Raw genomic sequence first — 10,719 nt, forward strand, 5'->3', positions numbered from 1 at the left:
TACACAATGACGTTTGTGCGCAACATTTTGTCACACCAATGTCGCACGACAATTTTTATAATGGAAGTCTATAGTGTTGCACTGCGACATGCGACATGCTGCAACTGCAAGATTTTTCTGCGCCTGTCGCAGAATTTCGCATGTCGCAGTGCAACACCATAGACTACCATTATAAAAATTGTTGTGCGACATTAATGTCGCGCGGCACATGCCGTCGTGTAGACCTAGCCTAACGGCCGGGGGTTCCGTCTGCTTTCCTGCAGAAATGCCGGCTTTCAGGCAGACAAAAAGTCGTGCATGCATTTTTGATGAGACTGGACAGACCCCCGTCAGATCCCACTATAGTCAATGGTAATCCAGCAGTTCACACCATTAACTGGCTATGCTGGATCTGGTGGAATGCAGATCTAAACCTAACCTTTACAAAAGCAGATCCTGAATGAACTGATACAAACTCATGTCATTTTTTTTTTTCAAAACATATAAAAATTTACAAATCAGTATGAGGTTTTATGTTTCATCTTTAAAGGGTTTCTATCACTTGGTATCACATATTTAGGTGTCAGACACTAGCGATCCGCTAGTGTCTGCTCTAACAAACCATCCTAATATGATAGGTTTTGGGGCAGCCGTTTTGCTAAAATAACAACTTATATCTATATGCTAATGAGCCTCTAGGTGCTATGGGGGCGTCATTAGCACCTAGAGGCTCCGTCTACCTTCCTAAACTGTCGCCGCCCAGCGCGTCCCTCCAGCCCGCCCATCTCCTGCTGAATGCGATCCTCTCCGTGCGCGTCTCTGTTCTGCGCATGCGCAGTGAATGTCTGACCGCTTCCCTGCTCAGACATCTCCACTGCGCCTGTTCCTCGGAGCACTATGATGTCATCGGTGCAGGCGCAGTGGAGATGTCTGAGCAGGGAAGCGGTCAGACATTCACTGCGCATGCGCAGAACAGAGACGCGCACGGAGAGGATCGCATTCAGCAGGAGATGGGCGGGCTGGAGGGACGCGCTGGGCGGCGACAGTTTAGGAAGGTAGACGGAGCTTCTAGGTGCTAATGACGCCCCCATAGCACCTAGAGGCTCATTAGCATATAGATATAAGTTGTTATTTTAGCAAAACGGCTGCCCCGAAACCTATCATATTAGGATGGTTTGTTAGAGCAGACACTAGCGGATCGCTAGTGTCTGACACCTAAATATGTGATACCAAGTGATAGAAACCCTTTAAGGCTATTTTATTTTAGAAAATAATAAGATGTCTACATGCAGGGGCGTAACTACCATAGTGGCAGACCATGCGACTGCTATGGGGCCCAGGGCAAGAGGGGGTCCAGTTGGGATCATCTCCTCTTCTACTGTGCGGGGGGGGGACTTGGCCAGGACTCTACCCTCTAAAGCAGGCATCCTCAAACTGCGGCCCTCCAGCTGTTGTAAAACTACAACTCCCACAATGCCCTGCTGTAGGCTGTTCGGGCATGCTGGGAGTTATAGTTTTGCAACAGCTGGAGGGCCGCAGTTTGAGGATGCCTGCTCTAAAGGAACAACTTTTAGCAAATGAGGCAGTGGAAAAAAATGGCCCAAGAATCATTGAAAAGGGTTTAGGAGGAAACCCTTCTTTCCTGTTTGGGGGGCCTGGTTCCTTGCTATGGGGCCCCTTACTTCTCTATGTACGCCACTGTCTACATGCTTGAGAATGCAGACTTTCCACAGAATGTTATTGGTCAGTAGTGTAGTATCATATGATGCTACAGAATGAGAACAATATAAAAAAAATATGAATTCATAATTTACAGCTTGGATTAAACTATTTGAGTGATGATAATCTCAGTACAGAGATGCAGAAGATGTAAGCGCTGTAGAAAGAAATACAATAACTAAGTAACTGACCAAGGGAGGTTCAAATGAAGCATTCATCATTCTAATTCTCATTCCACGAATTGCAGATCTATGCTTTGACTACATTGACTTTTATGGGGAAAATACAGATCCGTAACATAAACTCCATTGACAACTGTGGAAAAAATATGATATCACTAGTTTCTTTGTTAGCATACTTGTCAATAGTCCCATTTATTTCTGGGCTGCGTCAGTGTTTTTGCACAAAAAAAAATGTTTCTGGCTGAATGGGTATGACTTCCAGACAGGGGTGGCACAAGCTCCTTTGGTGCCCAAAGGAGTGGTTACAGAACGCACCCCACCAGCTTCTGTTCCTGGAGATCAGTCTGATAGATGTTGGGTGGGCAATCGTTCATTTGCACCATGTTGCACCACTAATCCTCTGGAGTTGGGATGCTGATTTTTAAAATGAAAGGAGAGGAACTCCACAATAGTTCATAAAAAGTTGAAAACTGTTGCGCAAACCTCGGTTTGCACAAAAACTTTCATTTTATTTGGTCTTTAAGCTACACTTCTCAGTTTTGTAAAGGTAGCATGTGTCTCTTAATTATCTGGCACATCTCACTCCACCACAAACTAGATCAGAACTGGTTTTAAGACGACCAGTTTTCATAAAATCCCCCCAAGTGGCTCAGTGGTTAGCACTGTTGCCTTGCAGCGCTGGGGTCCTAGGTTCAATTCCAACTAAGGACAACATCTGTATAGATATTGTATGTTCTCTTCATATTTGTCTGGGTCTCCTCCAACACATCATGTTATCCCCTCTTTGCTGGGGATAACATGACGCTAAATTCTGTGTTGGTGCTATGTAAGAAACATAGAAACATAGAATGTGTCGGCAGATAAGAACCATTTGGCCCATCTAGTCTGCCCAATATACTAAATACTATGGATAGCCCCTGGCCCTATCTTATCATATGAATCTGTAAATGTTGACCCCCCCACGGACCATAACGCAATTCTATGATTGAATGCCTTTAGATTTATTCCGTCATAATAGAAGTCTATGGGCTGCATAACGCATCCATCCCGTTTCCTTTATGCAGGAGAGGACTCCCCTGCATAACAGAAACTGGACAGATCCGTTTTGCAGCCCATAGACTTCTATTATGATGGAATGAATAATAGAATGCCTCTAAAGGCATTCCGTCACAGAATTGCGTTATGGTTCATGGTAACTGAATCCATAACGCAATTCTGCTTTTACCAGCAAACGAAGCGTGAACGAATTTCAAAGAATGAAGTTCGCTCATCTCTAATCTGATTTATCAAATTTGACCATAATCAGTACAAAACCTCCATTTTGGCAAATGTATTATTAATTGTAGCAAAATAAATGTAGACTTTTTTTTATAAATATGTCACATTGCATCATGACATCAAACAATATTAATATAAGATTCGCGATTCTATCTTGTGCGTAAGGAGAAGTACATTTTCTACGAGTCTCCTACATTTCTCTGGTTTCCAAAGGAGCCTTTTTGTCTGGTGAACCAAGAGAACACAAAATAACTGTGCGTCTCTGTGTAGTGGTTGTGGCTCACATGTCCTACAGTGTGTGTGTAACTCAAGCCATCCTTATGCAAATTCCTTCAGGCTACACCTATAAATATTTCATTACATGACAGAAGAATTAGTTATATTGTAATGTTCCCCTGCAGAATGGATTACACACTCCGAGGGGAGAGGTGGGATTTGGAAAGTGGGTTCTTAATTGAAAGAAGCAAAGCAATGTTGTGGAGAATCTGATATGTTGTTTTAATGGAAAGAAATAAAAAGAGAACGCATGAACAAAAGTATATCAGAGAGCAAAGTGTGAATAATGTAAATGCAGGAATCATGTTTTTCTCATTTAATCACCTTTGTAAGGGCGTACATTTGCAGTGGATCCCGATGGTTCATGGCTCTGGGGGAGACCTGTATAGTCAAGTGAGATCAGTACATTGCCATGATCAAGTGAGATCAGGACCTTGCCATGATCAAGTGAGATCAGTACCTTGCCATGATCAAGTGAGATCAGTACCTTGCCATGATCAAGTGAGATCAGTACCTTGCCATGATCAAGTGAGATCAGGACCTTGCCATGATCAAGTGAGATCAGGACCTTGCCATGATCAAGTGAGATCAGGACCATGCCATGATCAAGTGAGATCAGGACCTTGCCATGTGAACACTTTTTCCAACATAAAGGCAAATGTTTTTAGATAGTTATTTTTTGATGTTGAAAATGGTTAAAGGGGGACATACCCTTACTGCCTGTGTGGGGTTTAATGGCCGCTACAGGATGTGAGTTGTCAGAGAACTGTCTAAGGGCTCATGCACACGACCCTATTTTGCATCCATGTCTGATCCGCATTTTTTTAACAATAGCTCATGGCCCCATTTATTTCTACAGGCCTGGAAAAAAAAAAAAATAACAGTACATGGGGTCCGCATCCTCAAGTCCTATTGTTGTCTGTATTAAGGATAAGTATAGTCATTTCTAGTGATGAGAGTGAGACAAATGTACATAGAAAGGTTGTAGGGTGGCCAAAACCTCCCCATGTATGGAGGGCCTCAAAACTCTCCGTCAACAGCGGATATTGAGGGAGATAAGAATCAGAAAGATTCATCTGGCTTTCTCACCTTAGGCTTCCAGCAGTAAAATAGGACTTTCTCATTTCCTAATGTTAAGGAAATGACCGTGTCCATTCTGTCTCAGAACACAAAGCAAAGTTAACAGATTAGCTCCCTAAAACATAAAGTGTCAGCCTATTGTGTGTTCATGGTTTTATGGAATTCACCCACATGGAAATATCCATTTTATTAGTTGACTGGTATTAGAGACTGTTCCAGCAACAAACTGTCCTTCAAAATATTTTGAAAGCAGAAAGAAATAGTTTGGTCAATCGGGTGATAGAAGAAGCCAAATGTTATATTCAGAATGATGGATGAAGGAAGATCAGGTGCCACATCTCAGTGTGGAGGTCTAGTTGTTATATATGGGTTCCTGATGGAAAGTAATGGTATGATTTACCAGTGTGATCGAAATCAGCCATATTAAAACTGAGTTTCTTCTGCTTTCATTTGTTGAGGAACAGCATTCCCATTGACTATGGTCATACACTCCTCAGGATGATCCACCATCTCATCTTCTATGGCTTTGTAGTTTACAGATGATGGCCATACATATGTCAATGATCTTCTTCTGGCAATATTCTATGTTATCTGTAAAGAATAAATCAAGGCAACTGGACTTACTGTAGATTTCTTGAAAACTTTCCACTCGTTCTTCCAACGAGCTTTCTCAATTCTGAGAATTGAGAAAGCTCGTTGGAAGAACGAGTGAAAAGTTTTCAAGAAATCTACAGTAAGTCCAGTTGCCTTGATTTATTCTTTACAGATATACCATGACCTGGATAAATGAGAACCTTCACAGACAATACTCTATGCTGTTTGAACAAGAACTTTGCGGACCACATCATAAGAATATTTCCATACTGTGGCACAATAATATAATATTTTTTCTCTCACCTGAGCAGCTATTAAGAAGACCCCCAGCGGTCCTTCCAGAGCTGCCTCATCCATGGAAAGCAAAATGGCAGTGGTCACGTGATTTACTTTCATGCCTGCTTTCTTAGGTGTCTACAGCTGCAACCTCTTCTATATGGGTTCTGGCTACTTTCCAGCGCCTGCACAGAATAGGATGCAGCAGTGGATGGATAAGAACGTGACCTCTGCCATCATGCTTCCCATGGATGGGGCAGCTTTGGCAGATGATGTATGGACTGATCTATGGACAAATGTACGCATGACTTATCCAAGAAAGAATACAAATTTTATTTCAGCCACTAGGACAGACATTTTAGTACGCGTTTAAATTTGGTCATTGCCATAATCATTTTCCATAAAAAATATTAATCATTTGGTCAGCAGGTGGAAGACTCTAAAGGTCCATGGCTCCTATAGGCTTAATGGTCCATTCACACGACTGTATTTGCGGTCCACCTGTTTTTTGAGGATACAATGTCGACCCTATCATTTCAATGCAGCTGGAAAAGATGCGGACAGCACACCATGTGCTGTCCACATCCATATGTCCATTCCAGGGCCTGCAAAAAAATAAATAAATAAAACCTCCTATTCTGGTCCATTTTGCAGACAAGAAGACAAGAAGAGTCATTTTTTACATAGTGTCGGACCTGCGTAAGGGGAAAATGCGGGATACACATGGCCCGGATATGTGTTTATTGGATCCACAGTTTGCGTGTATACGGTCGTGTGAATGGACCCTAACTCACACACATCACTTTGCGGTTTTTATTATTTGCATTTTCTTTTTTTACGTTAAAAGCACTCTGACTACATATTACTTTATTTCATAGCAAAAAGTCTAAATACAAAGCATTTTGTTTCTTTGCATTTTTATGGTCATGCATTTTTTATTTTTTTTTAAAGAAAGCATGCTCTGGATGGGGCTGTATTTCCCACAGGGATTTTCTATGGAACTTGAAAAATACCTGGAAAAAAAAAATGCTGGAAAAATGCTACAAATAGTGTATGAGAAGGAGCCCTAAGGGTGAGTGGTCACCCATTGGTTTTTGAGCCAAAACCAGAAGTGGATCTAGCATGAAGCAGAAGTCTAAGTCTTTCCTTTCTACGTACTTCCTGCCAACCCACTTTTTGCCTTCGGTCTTAAAAAAACGGACGCAATAACCTACGTGTGAACCCCCCCTAATGCTGCCATTCATCCAATGTTGGTGGGATTTGTTGGTGACCTAAATTTTTATGGTACATCATAGATAAGTACCACTGTCATACAATTATTTTTACGTATTGTATAATGGCTTTAATGGGTTTTGAAGTCTCAAAGATTGTTGTGCGGGTCATGTTTGAATGTTGTAAGTGCCCAGTATTTGTCCTGTTTGACCATTATTACTATTGTTGGTCTAAGGTAGAATATTTTGCACCGATGCCTCAATTTAAACTAATTGGAGGGATTGATTAACACTGCAAGTAAACCTGTATCAAGTCCCCATAATTTATCACACATTAATTGTTATTTTTTATTTATTTTTTGTAAAAAAAAAAAGGCTCATTTTCAGGAGGCCCAATGCAAGAATATGAATTTCAGGATTTTTGGTTGCTGTTATGGGTTGTTTATTTATAGTTATAGAGATATAATATATAATGTATAGCTATAGATATATAACATATAATTATTTACATACATAGATATGTTTCGTATACAGTTAACAAGTTATGGTGACACCAAATGCCGGGAGGCTTTAAAGTTTGTAACCGTCGGAAGGTGTTAGCCTGACTTTAATTTAAATTACCCAATTATTCAATGTTAAAAGCCAGAGCTAATTTAATTGTAACATAATGTTGCCTCCTCTGTGCCTAAAGGAACATATGCCATGTCTGAGGAACAGCTTCCTTGCAGTCATTTCCATTCCAAGGAGGTGGAAAATGCGAAATGAGCGAAGACTGAAGCTAAACCACTGAGAACGGTCTCCTCTTTTGCAGGTCTGACAGTCCCATGTAAAACGTGCAGACATGCAACAGGCATTTGAGGTACTTTCTATAGAAGCTTCACAGTTCTACAAATATAATGATCCGAATCGAAAGCAGATACATTTCCCTGAAAATGAAGGACTGATTGATTCATAGTTTATTCAACTGTATTTTTACAATGATGTGCTTTTACCTTGTTCTACTCCTCTGGACTAGGGCAGCTTACATTTACCTACCAGGACTTTCCTGCTAGGCTGGATCCATTTATATGATATGTACATACATACTGACTTGTTTGCAGTGAAAATGTTAAATTATTACTATTATTATTATGAAGAAGAAGGAGAACCATTATCATACTGCAGCATACCTCAGTTCTTTATTTATAATTAAAAGAAGCAAAAAATATGTAAAAGTAACAAATATTCAAAAACAAATATCTAAGGCTGGGTTCACATTACATTTTTACCCGACGTTTAACGTGTACACTGGAGAAAAAAGGATGCAAAAGCGCAGTACATGACAATTTTCGTCCTGCAGAGTACAGTAAAAAATGCTTATGTAAATATAATTTTTTTTTTACAATGGAACTCTATGGTGACAGAGGCCACTATATGGCTTCCATCAGAGGCATCTATATACGGTTTTTGCACACGTTAAACATAAGACAAAAACGTGATGAACAAACTGAGAGATGATCTCTCCCATAAGAGTGTATCTAGTATAATAGATTAGTGTGTATAAGATATGTAGATAGATAGATAGATATACATTACATAGATAGATAGATAGATAGATGATAGCGAGTAGATAGATAGAAAGATGGATAAATAGATAGATAGATATTAGATAGTAAGATAGACGAATATATAGATAATAAGATAGATAGATATTAGATAGATAGTTAAATAGATAGTTAGATATTAAATAGACAGATAATAGATAATAGATAGATAGATAGATAAATAGTTAGATATTAGATAGATGATAGATAGATAGATAGATAGATAATAGATCTGAGATAGATAGATATTAGATACATAGTAAGATAGTTAGATATTAGATAGATAATAGATCTGAGATAGATATTAGATACATAGTAAGATAGTTAGATATTAGATAGATAATAGATCTGAGATAGATATTAGATACATAGTAAGATAGGTAGATATTAGATAGATAGTTAGATAGATACTGTAACATAAATTAATATGATGAATGAAAAACTGAATAGTTCTTATATCATGTCATGGATATTTTGTAGAATGTTGAGTGTTTTTGGCAGCTACTTTCTTGTGTTCAGCTTCTCATTAATTTGTAATAAATAATTTTATCTTAAAAGTTGTTATCGGGAATTTCCTGCCTCTAAGAAAGGAATATTCAAATGATAAAGCAGGACAGTTCTAGGTGTGGTCAGTGACACCAATAAACTAGAAAGCAGAAATGAACGGACGGGTGCCTTTTCCCCCCATCAGGTTGCCTTGAGCCACCCCATATTACTTATGATTCAATTATGTGTATTTGTTTGACCTCTGATCAATTATCCGCTGTCAGAAATAATGGAAGGGGATTAAATTTGGGACATCTATGCCGGGTTATTGATCATGAGGAAATAAATCTAAACTAGAGAGTTGATGGGTCCCTATTGTCTGGAAAGAAAAAAAAAAGTGCAAAGACCAAAGGGCCTCATGTTATCCAGGGGGGATACCTTATGTGGGGTGGAGGGAGGATTGTACTTAAAGACAAAGAGCAATTACATGGAGGTACCTGGCCTTAATGAGTAATGCAGAGCATTGATAGCCTCATCCAGACAACTCTGCCACATACAGAAGTAGCAAAGCTGGGTTTGGCGTTTGGCATTTAGCAAAATGTATGGCTTTACTTTTGTATGGGACTGCAGGACTACTATGTGATTTTTCTGGCTTATGTCACAGATTCAGCACTGCTACATCTGTGTGCACAGCGTCTAGGCCCCCTCACCCAGAAGAGATAGCTGCTATTAAATGACAGATGTCCTGCAGTGATTAACTCCTCATGATAAGGTGTGATACATGGATACTGGGGTGTACATAGCGCCTCTCCCATTAACATGCATCCTCCTCACTCCTACAGCCAGAGGTCCCACATAGACTCAGCTGATTCTTCAGCTGCTAAATGGTTAAAGAGCCTTGTTGCTTGTGCGTCTATTAACCCTTTCACCTTGACCAAATCTAATTTTTTGGGGTGTTTTAACTTAAGAGTAAAATTGACATTTTCTATTTTGATTCATTGGAAAAAGATTTAGAATTTTAAAAGCCACATTTAGAACTTTTTTCTTGAAGACCGATTGCCAATAATAAATAAATGAAAAATCTCCAAATATTTCTACCGAGTCCCCCAGAATGATGGAGGTCAATGATGCAGAATTAGTTTCAAAGTTCCTTATCAGAATCAATTTTATTTAGACAAATAAGTTTGCCCTTACAAGGAATTTGACTTGGCATTATGAGCTGTGAGAAGAAGGACACAGACAAGTGCAAACAGCATCCACTTTTCTTTTTTCTTTTTGGGGCATTATTTTTTACTTTCTTTTACAGTCATGCTGGGAGAATATTGTCAGAAATCTGTAATACACTGATACTCAATATACACATAGACATGGAGGGAAAGATGTAAGAACATCTGTATGGATGGTCAATCTAATACAGAGAATATACACACTGGTATAGACATAAGAGACAGCTCGGCAGCCTGCACCAGCCATATATCAATCTCTGCCACAGGATGTGGTTAAATATTCAGAGAAAAATAATGACTTGTTCAGTATCACCTATAGGAAGATTATTATGTCCATCCTTCAAACTCAGCCCCCAACTGAGCTCCATGTTCCATCAGCCACAGTCCTCGTCTTCTCCTACCCAGGACTCTCTGGTCTGTCTTCTCTATAATGAGTATTGTTAGGAGAAAATAAACAAACAAATAAATAAAAATAAACATATATATATATATATATATATATATATATATATATATATATATATATATATAATGTTGCTCCAAATAATTGCACACAGATTAATCTCATGGAGTCAGAGCTGCAGCTGGTCTGTACAATCAGTCATCAGAGGGCTATGGGTGCTAGGGTCAAGTTTTGGCTACAGCAGAATAATGGTATTCCAGGGACACATACAGGCAGATGCAACCTCCAAGGTGATCTGACTGTTCCTCATCTTCCTCCAGGACCTGCTGCTGCTGCCATCATCCTAGATCCCCTGCCCTGGGCTGGAGCAAGGGGGACACTAACACCCAGCCTCCCCTCTCCAGCACTTGTCATAGGCCCCGCCCA

This window comes from Bufo bufo, chromosome 10, assembly GCF_905171765.1.
Source record: "Bufo bufo chromosome 10, aBufBuf1.1, whole genome shotgun sequence".
NCBI classification, from domain to species: Eukaryota; Metazoa; Chordata; class Amphibia; order Anura; family Bufonidae; genus Bufo; species Bufo bufo.